Consider the following 14,423-nt stretch of genomic DNA (forward strand, 5'->3'; position numbering starts at 1 on the left):
TATAGCAGTACAAAGGTATCACTATGGCAGTACAAAGGTATCACTATGACAGTACAAAGGTATCACTATGGCAGAACAAAGGTATCACTATGACAGTACAAAGGTGCCAATATAACAGTCATTTACAGACATATTTATCTGAAAAAGTATTGTTTTATTGATCATTTACCTGTTTACACAAGAGTAGCAATGTTGTGGTGCAAATATGAAACGAAACACAAGATTACTGATATGCCATTAAATTCCATTCAGTACTCTAAATGTACTCTTAAGGTTTTCCAGTACTCCAATATTGAAAAATAAGAAAGTACGTACTCCTGATGTTGAAAAATTATCTGGAACCCTGTTCAAATATTACTCCAGTGTATCTTCATACAATATTTCAAATAATTCTGAACACAAAAAGGCATTATGTTCATGGAAATGACCTGTCATAAAAACTGTTACTTTTGCTCTGGTATATTTAATGTAAAACATAAACTTCCTCCTGAGAGAGCACCTGTAGAATGTGTTGAGTTACACTGGAAATGAGATTGTAAGGTACTGGACATAGGAACAACTCTGTCATGGTGAGTTAAATAGAACACTACAAGATTCTGCATCTTTCTCAAATACTAAATTCTGTGCAGTTTGTAGAAATACCCTAGTTGGGAGGCTTCCAGTTAAGATACACGTCAATGGCCCTTGTTCTAGTCTCAGTAGAAAAGGCAATAACCCCAGAAAAACTGGGTTTTAGAAAGTAAAAAAATCATAACTTAAAAATATAATATGGCAAAAAACATACTACAATCTGCGACTTAGTCACTAGTATGAGCCCGAGCTCAGCAGAAATGGGCACAAGATGACATTGACAATATGTCAGCCATGTTCAAAGAGGGGTCACACAATCCGGTGATCATGATGCAATCAAAGGAGTTGCCAGAGGTTGGCTTTTCCAGGTTTCATTTTCTTTGGGGTTTTTGACTGACAAGAACAAATGCTGTATGTTAAACTACTATAGTAATGTGGTCAAATACACTGAAACACATTTCAAAACTGAATGCTTAGCAGCATGTTGGTCCTACAGTGGTGCTTGCACCATGTTCAGTTCCAACAAATATAACGTTCACAGTCCTTCAGCAACCAACTGGTCATTCAGTACTTCTGACTAACCAGCATACAGGGAAAGCAGCTAACAAATATAAAACACCTCATTTCCTACAGGTTCTTTCTATCAAAATTTTTCTTAGTGTATTCATTTGAAATTCCAGCGTGTGTATGGCAGTAAGGTTAGATGTAAGTTCAGACAATTGGTAGACACTACACATATCAAATCATAAGAATATGGTCACCTCATTTGCAATGAAGATTTAATACAGGTTTGGGCTACATGAAACTAGCAATAATTTTCAACCTCCATGCTAAATGTAAACTGACAACTCACTGAACATATTTTAAATGAGAATTCATTACCAATTCATTACAACACCACAAGTCGCTGTAGTGTATGAACACAAAAGCACCAAAAGCTTCCACACCTTGTACATAATGCTTCTCATTTTGGATGGTACAGTACAAAGGTCTGTTTGAATTTCTTTAACTTAAAATACCTGAGAAATCTGAACATCAGGTAATGATGTGCCCTTTGTTATTCATCATACTTGCAAAACCAAAGATATTTATCAACTCTATTTGTGATGAAAGATGTGTCAATAAGTTCATTTCCTCTTGAGAAGCCAGGTGTACAATTAATGCAGGCCTTGGGAGGCTAGAGAAGGAGGCACAATTCAGTCCCGTCAGAGATGATTCCAGAGTGGGACCTGGACCAGGTGACTGAATCCTGGAGAGAGTGTTGCGGCCCACATCACACAGAGTGACCTGCGCCTCAGATGAAGCCACACCAGAAAGAATTTTATAGGGCTGATTTGAACCTGCTACACATGGTCGTATCCTGTCCAAATATACAGAAGCCAGATTCTTTTCCCTGTCATAACTATTGAGTAAATGACAAACATTTCAATTCAATTAGTTACAGTGTTGGTTGGGATCATTGTGCTGCCTTCTTTTAGATTATTAAAAAACACATGACAAAAATGAACAAACTGCCTTATTAAGGCTGATAAACAGATTGTTCACTCAGCCCTACCTGTCAGTGATCTTCCCACACCTCACTCTCCCCAGACACAGAGAATGTCACCATCCTCTCCTCAGAGACAAAAGGACACTGTCACCATCCTCTCTTCCAGTTCCAGGAACAGGGAGCCTGTCACCACCCTCTCCCCAGAGACACAGGGAGACTGTCACTTTCCTCTCTTCAAGTTCCAGGAACAGGGAGACTGTCACCATCCTCTCCCCAGAGACGCAGGGAGACTGTCATCATCCTCTCCCCAGAGACACAGGGAGACTGTCACCATTCTCTCTTCCAGTTCCAGGAACAGGTAGACTGTCACCTTCCTCTCTTCAAGTTCCAGGAACGGGAGACTGTCACCATCCTCTCCCCATACACAGGGACACTGTCACCATCCTCTACTGAGACTCAGGGAGACTGTCACCATTCTCTCTTCCAGTTCCAGGAACAGGTAGACTGTCACCTCCCTCTCTTCAAGTTCCAGGAACAGGTAGACTGTCACCTTCCTCTCTTCAAGTTCCAGGAACGAGAGACTGTCACCATCCTCTCCCCATACACAGGGACACTGTCACCATCCTCTCTTGAGACTCAGGGAGACTGTCACCATTCTCTCTTCCAGTTCCAGGAACAGGTAGACTGTCACCATCCTCTCTTCAAGTTCCAGGAACAGGGAGACTGTCATCATCCTCTCCCCAGAGACACAGGGAGACTGTCACCATTCTCTCTTCCAGTTCCAGGAACAGGTAGACTGTCACCTTCCTCTCTTCCAGTTCCAGGAACAGGTAGACTGTCACCTTCCTCTCTTCAAGTTCCAGGAACAGGGAGACTGTCACCATCCTGTCCCCAGACACAGTGAGACTGTCACCATCCTTCCCCCCAGACACAGGGAGACTGTCGCCATCCTCTCCCCCCAGACACAGTGAGACTGTCACCATCCTTTCCCCCAGACACAGTTAGACTGTCACCATCCTCTCCCCAGACACAGGGAGACTGTCACCATCCTCTCCCCAGACACAGGGAGACTGTCGCCATCCCCTCTCCCCAGACACAGGGAGACTGTCACCATCCTCTACTGAGACTCAGGGAGACTGTCACCATCCTCTCCTTAGACACAGGAGACTGTCACCATCCTCTCCCCAGACACAGGAGACTGTCACCATCCTCTGAGACTCAGGGAGAGACACAGGGGAGACTGTCACCATCCTGTCCCCAGAGACTCAGGAGACTGTCACCATCCTCTCTCCCCAGACACAGGGAGACTGTCACCATCCTCTCCCCCAGACACAGGGGAGACTGTCACCATCCTCTCCCCCCAGACACAGGGGACCATCACCATCTTCTACCTCCATACACAGGGAGACTGTCACCATCCTCTCCCCCCAGACACAGGAGACTGTCTCCGTCCTCTCTCCCAGACTCAGGGGAGACTGTCACCATCCTACCCCAGACACAGGGAGACTGTCACCATCCTCTACCTCCAGACACAGTAAGACTGTAACCATCCTGTCCCCAGACACAGGGAGACTGTCACCATCCTCTACCTCCAGACACAGTAAGACTGTAACCATCCTGTTTGCAGACACAGGGAGACTGTAACCATTCTGTCCCCAGACACAGTGAGACTGTCACCATCCTCTACTCGGACTCAGGGAGACTGTCACCATACTTCCCCGCCAACTGTGACAACCATCTACATCCTCCATGTTGTGAGTTACTGTTGCCTGTAACATAAGAATATATTCTTTTGTAGCCAACTTTCCCAAGAATTATTAATGGGATTTTAGAACACCTTTATTGATATGTGCTGCTGTTGTTTTTTTCTCAAATGCGAACACAAGTTATATGTGTTTTACTGAGAAGATCAAATGAAAACAAATGTTTCTTTTCAATGTATGTGTTTCTGCGCGAGTGACCGGGAGCACCTGTTGTTTACTAGGGCTGCACAATAAAACCGGTTTACAGGTATTTACCGGTTCACTCATGAAAACGATACGTATTGCGATACGCTGATAGAAAACCGGTATTTTGCCATGCATTAGGAAAACTTCGTACACTCGGAAATCTTGATGATTGTGGCAATTGTGGTAATCGTTTTATGGGAATGATCGTGGTGAAAATTACATTAAATTGGATTGTTAAGTTCGGTTTGAATTTTTTATCAAGTGTTTCGCAATGTTTTGGATCTGAATGTTATACATATTTACTGAAATATGACCAGTCATCTCTGATATGTCCTGACCAGGTCAAGGTGCTGTCTAAAATCTCAAGGCTTTTTTTGAGAGTGGAGGAACTAGTTCAATCAAATAACCACTGTGTTGATGTTAAATTGTTCTATTCCTAGTTTAATTTGTGCCAAATATTATTTACATTTTTATTTCGTCATGATTAAAAGTTTTTATTATGGTTAATCAACCATACTGATTTTGTAGTGGTTTTGCTTTAAAAATCAAGCATTAACTCAATTATATCGATGATAAGTAGTTTTTGTTTAAAAATTGAGTGAATGAGTTTGGTTTTACGCCGCTTTTAGCAATATTCAAGCAATATCACGGCGGGGACACCAGAAATGAGCTTCACACATTTTACCCACTTTGTTTAAAAAAAACAACATCTTGCAATATATCGCAATATGAAAATTCTTGCATTACCGCTCCACTCTGTGAAAACACGACTCCCGGCCAGACGATCCAGCGAGCACTGTTGAAAGTCTGCGGTATAGGACAACGCCTACAGCAAGTTATTCATTACATAAATGCTTTATGCATCATTATAAACCTATGGCCAATGTTGTCTATTGTTCTTGCAGTTGCTTCGCATTATGGAATAACCTCGGTAGAGGTTTTACGATTGCAGGAGGTTTTACAATGATCATTGTAATACCTCGCAGGAGGTTTTACAATGACCGTTGTAATACCTCATACGAGGTACGAAGTTTTACAATGGTCGTTGTAAAACCTCATACCCTGATGACTGATCGTAAAATTTCTAATTATTGAAAACTTCCAATATTTTTTGGCGATAACTGGTTTCGAACCCACAACCCGTCGCTCTCTAGCTTGGCGGTTTTATCCATTACGCTACGAAGGATCGCTGTGAGGAATGAGATGGTTTCTCAGTATGAACCATGTGTTTCTCACACGACAGGTACTGCGGGCAGCGCACGCAGGACACGGGTAGCGCGTGCAAGACACGGATTGCGCGTGCGGGGCAAGGTGTTGGCTGCCAGTCGCATCCCAGTTGACACCGGCTGTTCCATCATTTGCGGACTGTTCCATGAATGTTGTTCTACTCAGTACATGCACAAATTGAAATTAAGTGTTGTCTTAGACGTTTTATAAGTAAGATAAAACTTACTCCTCCTCGGTTTTGGTGGAGATTGTAAAACCTCAGTGTCAGGAAATCCCTCGGGCGCTAACGCGCACTCGGGATTTCCTTCCCCTGAGGTTTTACAATCTCCACCAAAACCTCGGAGTCGTGTTTTATCCTATACATAAAATACACACGTGCACATTGACATTGGAAATTTAAAGGCACATCATAAAAGCATATCAGAAGAACGTTCTGTCAAATAAAAAGGGTTGCCCCGCTGCGAGAAGTCGCAGCCTCGTATCCCAGTTCTGGTCGCAACACTCGTGTCCGTACAATGACTGGTGCACAGGGACGTGTCACGCTTAGAAACAGCATTAGAAAGACATATAGGTATATTGACACAACCCTAGTACTATATAAAAGGATCCTTTTATATAGTACTAGGGTAGGGTCTGTATACCTATATCATATATGTCTTTCTAACGCTGTTTCTAAGCGTGACACGACCCTGTGGACTGGTGAGCAGCTCGAACACAACTTGTCACAAGCAGTCGTTCCGCTCATCAGACCGTCTGTGACAAAACTGTAAATATGTCATTAAATCACTCCATACCATGAGAGCAAACAAAAAGTATCATTTAGACATTTCAGCATTTGTTATTACCTTGTTCGCTGCTGGCAATGAGTCGCAAGATTTTGATTTCCCGCCGAATACAGTAGTGTGCAGAAGGTCAAAACTATTAATAGATTAGGGAAACCCCACGTTTGCTCCTCAACATCGAATGAATATTTTCACAGACGTATCAAACCGTTTCGTGAGTTTTTAACCTATATGATATTTTTTAGATCGATCACCTCACCTACTGGCTAGATCTGATGAAACCTCTACAACCGCGTGTTCTGCAGGTTCCACACACCGTCACAGAGGAAGCGCTTAATTGGAACCAAAGGCTCAAGCCTCGTTCAGGCCACAGGGGCGTGTCACGCTTAGAAACAGCGTTAGAAAGACATATAGGTATACAGACCCTACCTTAGTACTATATAAAAGGATCCTTTTATATAGTACTAGGGTTGTGTCTATATACCTATATGTCTTTCTAATGCTGTTTCTAAGCGTGACACGTCCCTGTGGTTCAGGCATCGTTACCCAGGGGCGGATCCACAGCGGGGGTGCGCATCCCCCAACCCCACCGCTTCTGAGCGGCTTGTCCCCCGACAAAAGTTTCCCAGAGGAACATTTCCCCCTATCTTTTGGACTTCATCATTTATGTGCAACCCCCTTCTCCAAAATCCTGGATCCGTCCTTGGTTACCTGTCATCACAATATGCTTACTTTATGTTTGATTTTTGAGAAAGTTGACACGTTTTAAAGACTAATTGCACGTTAATTTTTTTTACTGAAAAATCAACAGACGGGAAACTATCTGCGCGAACATCACCACACTCCTGAGGCTTCCTATCGTGTCAGCTGTGTGTGAAACATTCCCGCTCACTCCAAACGTGTGCGTGTCAGAAAAACGTTTATATGTTGAAATGTTGAAACACTTCTTGAAATTAGGCCAAATTAACATTATTATTACATGTAAAGGTTAAGAGTACCATTTTACTAAGCGGACAGTATATTTTTTGTTTTGTTTTGTCGGGTTTGTTGTTTGTTTTTAATAAATTTTGTACAAATTTAAAAATGTGATACCAGTTATCTGTAGTCCACATTTCACGTAACTGGTATCATATTTTTATCAATCAGAAGAAGAAAGACGATTGAGAACCATCTACATGTTGTGGCATGTCAAATTTTGATAGATATCTAAAGTCAAAGCACCACCTCTCATCTTACCCGTAAAGATCCGGGCTAGAATTGGTCTTCAGTAACCCATGCTTGTCGTAAGAGGCTACAAACAGGATCGGGTGGCCAGGCTCGCGGACTTGGCTGACACTTGTCATCGTATACATGCTGATGATCACTGAATTGTCTGGTCCAGACTCGATTTATTACAGACTGCCGCCAAAAGGCTGGAATACTGCTGATTGCGGCATTACACTACAGCCAGCCAACCTCTCATCTCTTTTTAATAGTCGTGAATTCGAAACTTACCACTGCTATCAAAGAAAACGTTATACAGAGTGCTGAATCTGTCACTGACGATAATAACTCGGTCCATTTTGATCACCGCGTGATGTAGGCCTAATAATTCACCATTACTTCAGTATACATAGAGTCACACCCACACGACATGGCATGTATTTTACACTCAGAAATGAATCGGGACAGGAATGTTGTAAATCTATATAGTCATTTAAATCCTGGTATCAGTCACGCAGTCTTTCATACGGCCCCTGATACAAATATATCCAATAAAGCCCATGCAAGTCTAGAATATGTGGCAAGTCTAGATGTCCCCAGTTTCTGAAAATGAAGAAAGTCTCAGGGCTCCTTTTCATTATACGTTATTTTTTTCAATTATTAACTGTAAAATATGTTCATTTCAGAGACTAGTTGTTAGTCAATCAGTGACTAAAGTCCACAGTATTAGATATTGATGATAGACTGCATTGCCACGGTAACAACATAACACCTTACATTCAAGAAGAGGTCCAGTCCGCATACACCAATCTGTAACACACCCTATAGCCGACCACATTTGTATATCATTGATATCATTTAGAAACAATCCCTTCTCAATTATGACCAAATTGCTAGTTTCGAAACCAGGAAATTCATTAATTATTCAACCACAAAGGTCCTTGTTTAAAGAAATGCCTGGTGAAACTATTTACGATGTCAAATTTGTTAGTTTAGGACCGTCTACTGTTGTCTGGTTACTAAACTAAAAAGAGAGAAATTGTTCCTAAAAAGTCATAACAACATAATTATGATTCATTCGATTGAAAAAATTTTTAACAAAAAGCATATATTGTTGCACTAAATGTTTGCTTTAGTATTAATGCCCATATGTTTAAGTAAAATTATATTAGGATTAAAAGCTGAAGCTTAAAACAAAATCTTCAAAAAACTCACAGAACTCCATCTGGACAAGCCAGCAAGTTGCTAGACTGTATCACCGTCCCTGAACCACATCATTTTCCCCTGCAATGCTAAAGCCCTAAATGAAGCCAAGCTAGATTTCCTCGGGTTCAACCATCTCTGGTCTCCCTGGGGCTCCTTATCAATATAGATGGATTTGTTTGTTACTATCAAAATTATACATATTCAGAGTCGAAGCGTTAGTCTACACAAGACAGTCATCTATTCCAAAAGCCAGGCATTCACACTGATGTGAAGAAGACACGAACACCTGTTTTGCAATCAATGTCTACTGGGGGAGTGAGGTCCTATCGTGGCCACTTCATGCATCGAGTACGCGTCTGTGGTCACAGCTCAAATTACGTTATTGCATCTGCATGTCAGTGTCAGAATATAAACTTTGTATTCTCATCGTAAACGTCTCTCCAAATATATATTGGAATTTTCTCTCAAGCTTCCTGCATTGGTGGGTTGTGGAACTCATAGACTCGTCCATTGGAGGGTGCGCAGGTTGTAAAGTCACATACTCACAAAACCCACAGACGACAACACTGAACTTGGACGCCTAGGCCAGTCGTTAGGCTTGCACAGATATTATATACCAGTCTCTAAGGAAGCGATCATTAGTTTAAATCTCAAGTCCCAGATTATGTAAATACTACGAACAAGTTGTCGCAATAACTGACTAAACTTGCCCATTTTAAGGAAGTATAATCGCATTATAACCATGTACTTATCATTGACTACAGCTTTCTGTCGTCTCCTTCCAAGTGAATAATGCTTGCACGTATATAGTGAGTGAGTGAGTGCGTTTAGTTTTACGCCGCACTCAGCAATATTCCAGCTATATAGCGGCGATCTGTAAATAATCGTCTTGACCAGAGAATCCAGTTATCAACAGCATGAGCATCGATCAACGCAATTGGTATACGATGGCATGTGTCAACCAAGTAAGCGAGCCTCACAACCCGATCGCGTCAGTCACCTCTAACGACAAGCATGGGTTACTGAAGATCAATTCTAGCCCGGATCTTCACGGGCCTTACATGTACATGTATATAGAGGATATATATTCTGTAACACTAATTTCAATGTCAAAGATTAAAACTTTATCCGACAGCTAACTGACTAACAGATAGTGCGCACTTCGAAAACCAATCCATAATTCTTTTCGATTCTCCCCATAACTAACCATGTTTCTCTCTCGGTGAGGTAATGGCTACCACAGGTCAGCAGTGTCTCACAGTCCCTGAGCGAAATAGTGACTGTTCCGCTAGCTCCTGCGGCTAATAAAATCCACACCAGACCTGCTATGGCTGGTGAATTTTCATGGGGTCATTTTGTAAATATTTCACTCTCTCCGACTTGTTAAGTTATTATAATACACTTTTAAATGTTCATCATATTATATAGCAGCTTAATGATGAAACCCGTGTCATACCGACAATATCTTATTCCTCATCTATTTTTGTAATCTTTTGCAAGTTTCTACATTCAGATATCGTGGGCTAGTGAATTATTTTGTGGGCTATTAACTTTCAGGCATAGCTAGCCCGACAGGCTAGCAAAATTTGGAAACTATTTCGGTGTAACCCATTTTGTTCTGGGGAGGCAGAGGGCACAGGCCCTCGTGTCTTTGCGAGGATTAAAGATGTATGAAATATATGAAAATATATATGAAAAATGTAAGATGACCCCCGATTCGAAATGCTTCACAGTACAATACATGATGTCGAGTCGGGCGCATTTCGAGTCGGGGGCCATCTAAAAAACCTTTTATTTTCAACCTTTAATCTTCGTAAAGACACGAAGGCCTGGTGGTCACCAATATAGAAGGCGCATAGCAAGCCAATTTTTTCGTCAGACCGATAGGTTGTAACGTTTTATATTTAGATAGTATTGAGGGCTTGCCCAACTATCATGCTATGGTTCTCTTTAGTAAAAATCATGTGTAAGCCCGGGCGTTTTTTTCATAATGGTAAGTACGCCCTTGATAAAAATCATCATCACGTCCACTATACATAGGCTTAGTCTTTGCAAATATTTATTTCATATAGAAACAAATAGCTCCATTTGAATCGAAAAGAATATCTGTGATATTAGAGATCCCCAACCTGAGGAAAATCTAGACTTGCTTTATTTAGGGCTTTTGGTAATAAATAAGACCATGCCATGCTTATGCAACAACAAGGTGAACATGTTCGTTAAAGTTTTGTATACACGTAAGGTATATAATATATGAAATCACTGGCACGGCCTTTCCTGGATTCTGAGTTCGTGTCTCGGCTGAGAAAATTATACCAACATGTAGTTCATTTTCATGCAGTATTTTTCATGATCTCAGAGAACAATACAAACTGATGTTGAGGAGGTGGAATTACACATGGTCTCTGAAATAAGCAACGCATAAAAATATGTGAAGAAATCATATTGTTTTAATGAACCACCACGCCTATTAACTTTGTTGTGACTGTTGCTGGAGCTAAGGGAACGGTGAAGCTTGATTGTTTAATGTGCCATTAAGTCTGTAAAAGAGACCTCTGTGCTGTTGTGGTTGAGCACTAGTATAGGACACCGAGTGATTTGAAAATGGCCGCAGTATTTGGAAAATTTGAAGATCATCTTGCTCATGCAGTGGCGTCCCTGATGTTACGCACGAGTCCAAATTCAACACATCTGCGTGTCCAAGCAGCAGTACGCACACGTGTCAACCGATAACCACGTGGGTCAGTGGTGCCTCCTTTCATTCTGGTTCAGTTTTGTAGAAATTATTTTTAAAAGTCCAATACCTCAAAATATCTTTTCATGTGATCCTTTGGAAATGTAATTGCGATACAACCTGGGTATATATGAGACACACAGAATCTGTAACAGCACATGAAATACAGCTGTACAGCCTGGGATAGCCTAGCTCCAAGGCTGTCCTTAATGCTTCGCCCTTTCATGTATAGTGCTTCTATCCTTAAAAGAAGCAAGCCTAGATAAGGACGCCGGTATGTCACTTATTATTTTTAGAATTACTCTATGAAACTATTAATTATTACCATAGAGACCTGTGGAAATCTAAGCCTGCGACGATAAAGCGTGATTGTAGCTGAAGTGACCTCACACGACAGAGCGAGTGTTATCTGGAGTAGTAGCATTCAACTTGAACTGTCTCCCATACAATGCTGAACGAACTTGATGGATAACAACTTATTCATTTCGTGAGTGCGACGTTTCCATACAGATTCTTGTACCGTTGTCAAGCGGCAATTCAACTTTGTGAAGTCGATAATAACTTGGCGTTTCCATATTTAAGCTAACAAAATGAAACATTGATCGTGGATCCATTTGGATCATATTGTACTTATATTGTTGAAGTAGATAACTATATATCTGGACTAAATGTTAGTCTAGGCGACAGTTGGTGAGCGAGCTGTTGATCGTAACTCGATCCCATACTTAAACACAGAGTAAGTGAGTGAGTAAAAGTTGCTTTACGCCCTAGACTAATGCTTAGTCTCTGAATGTGTATAATTTTGATGAAAACAAATAGTTCCATTAATATTGAAAAAGAGCACCCGTGAGTTGAGAGATAAATCATGAGGTGAACACAGTCCCTGAGCCACATTATTTTCCCTATTGCCTTGCATTCCCTGCAATGCCAAAGCTCTTAATGAAGCAAGTCTAGAATTCCCCATCTCATTGGGGCTCCTTTTTAATTTAAATGGGTTTATTTGTTACTATCAAATTTATGTATATTCAGACACTAAGCGTTAGTCTACGTAAAGCGTAGAGGCAAATGTATCGATAACAGCCCTATTTTAACAACATATAGACAATCAGTCTTGCCGAGAATATTGCGTCACAGAACAAATCAAATCTGTGGATGGTGTGCCTAAAATATTTATATCAGCGCTACAGGTGACACTGACACTCTAACACGCTTTTCTTAAAAGTAAATCGAAGCTGATCTTTTGTCAGTCATCCTAAGCTTGCAATCTTGTATGTCGTCAGCTACGCACATTTTACTGAAAACGGATTAATGAATAACAGCTCGATTCAGGAGTACAAAAAGAAGAATCTGTATACATGTTCTCGTGTGTATATGGAATGTGTTTTCTATCCTCGTGGTATCCTCGTCAAACCTCCTTCTCAAGAGATACTCAAGCTTAATTTATTATCACGTTATTGTTTTAGTTTGTAATCTAAGTGTAATCGGCGCGTTTATGTCTGTAGATTCCGTGATAAGCTATGAGAGACTGTTTTTCCTTTTTCTTGTTTTCTTTTCAATGGAACAAACAGTTTTTATTCAGCCCTCGCAGGGACTACTGGTTTATAGCCTTAAACCTTTATCAATTATATTTTCTATTGTTAATCTATCATGAGTGCTTCTACATACACAAACTTTACCTACATATAATTCAAGAGCATATTACAAATCTATAATGAAAAGCTTCATAGAAACTTTGATATTGGTATAGTGAGACTTTATATAGAGTATTTTAAGTCCCAATTTAAAACTCAAATATTTACCAATTATAATTTTATTGAAAATCTAACATGAGTGCTTCTAAATACATAAACTTTACCTTTGAATATTTATATATTTCCAGAGCATATTTCAAATCTATAATGAAATGCTTCATAGAAACTTTGATATCAGTATAGTGAAACTTATACTGTTAACATTGATGAAGATATATTTAATCAAATAATTTGGAATAATACATTAGTCATTTTAAATAAGAAGTCTGTGTATAATGAATAAATGGGTAAAAGCTGGCATTGTATATGTTAGATATTTGCTTGATGAAAGTGGACAGTTAAGAACTAGACTAGAGTTACAAGAGATATATAATTTGAATATTAACAGTAGATATTTTTACAACATCAAAAGAGCTGTTCAAAGGGCAATAGCGAGCAACATGTTTTATAAATATAGTCCAAAAATTCAGTTTTTGTTAAACACACTACCTAAGTTACAGGGAAATATTATGAATGATAACAGTTGAGTTGAGTTTTACACCGCACTCAGCAAATGAATGATAAGATTAAGTCTACGCACTTTTATTCCATGATTGTGGATAACAAAGTCACTTTACCATATACATTTAATGATTCATCACATACTAGCAAAATGTACTGTCTTTTTACAACCCTTCCGTTATCCAACAAGTTAAAAGAATTACAATTCAAGATCATACACAATATTGTGCCATGTAAGAAATGGTTGTTTAAACTTCACTTAAGTGAATCACCAGAATGTGACGACTGTAAAACTTTGGAGGAGGTTTCCCATTATTTCTATAATTGTAAAAATGTTACTTCACTGATTAATGATTATGTAAAGTTTCTTTCTAAGTATTCATAGCAACAATTTTCTTTGACCCAATATTTGAGTTTTTAAATATGCATGAGAGACTGTTCTAATCTGGTTAAGTAATGTAATATGCACAGTGTTGCTAAACGACATTATCCACGTGTCAAGCTAACTCAGCTGTGATGTCGACTTCAACCAGAGCCGGGCTGGTGTCTGACACACCACAGGGGCGTGTCACGCTTAGAAACATCATTAGAAAGACATATAGGTATATAGACCCTATATACTAGGGTAGGGTCTATATACCTATATGTCTTTCTAACGCTGTTTCTAAGCGTGACACGCCCCTGTGATAGGAGCGAGCTGAGCGTTGGCTCTGTGGGATCTAGCCTTGCTCTACGGCTGTACTGAATGCTAAGCCCATGGATGTATAGTAGTTATATCCTTTTAAAAAGGCAAGTCTAGATAAGCGGACAGTACTAAGGACGCAAGTCTATTAGAAGGACAATGTTTTGGTTTTATTCATATTTTGTTTTAGAAAATATAATGTAAGCTATTATTTAAAATCTTAGAGAGTTGTGCAGGTCTGTATGGACTCTGGAGTACACCATTGCAACTTGAATCTCGGTAGCTAGACTTGCACAAGTCTCTAAAGTAATAATTAATAGTTTAAATGA

The 14,423-nt window shown here is 40.1% G+C and overlaps 1 long non-coding RNA gene across 1 annotated transcript; it reads left to right on the plus strand.

The window, feature by feature from the left end:
* The first annotated feature begins 458 nt into the window (after positions 1 to 458).
* On the plus strand, positions 459 to 13,408 carry LOC124266694. The gene is made up of 3 exons (XR_006895819.1): positions 459 to 468; positions 9,696 to 9,702; positions 13,243 to 13,408. It is a non-coding gene; the product is annotated as an uncharacterized LOC124266694 (long non-coding RNA).
* Positions 13,409 to 14,423: the final 1,015 nt, after the last annotated feature.

Source organism: Haliotis rubra, unplaced genomic scaffold (genome assembly GCF_003918875.1).
Source record: "Haliotis rubra isolate DU_JTF1 unplaced genomic scaffold, ASM391887v1 Scf1271, whole genome shotgun sequence".
Classification (NCBI taxonomy): domain Eukaryota; kingdom Metazoa; phylum Mollusca; class Gastropoda; order Lepetellida; family Haliotidae; genus Haliotis; species Haliotis rubra.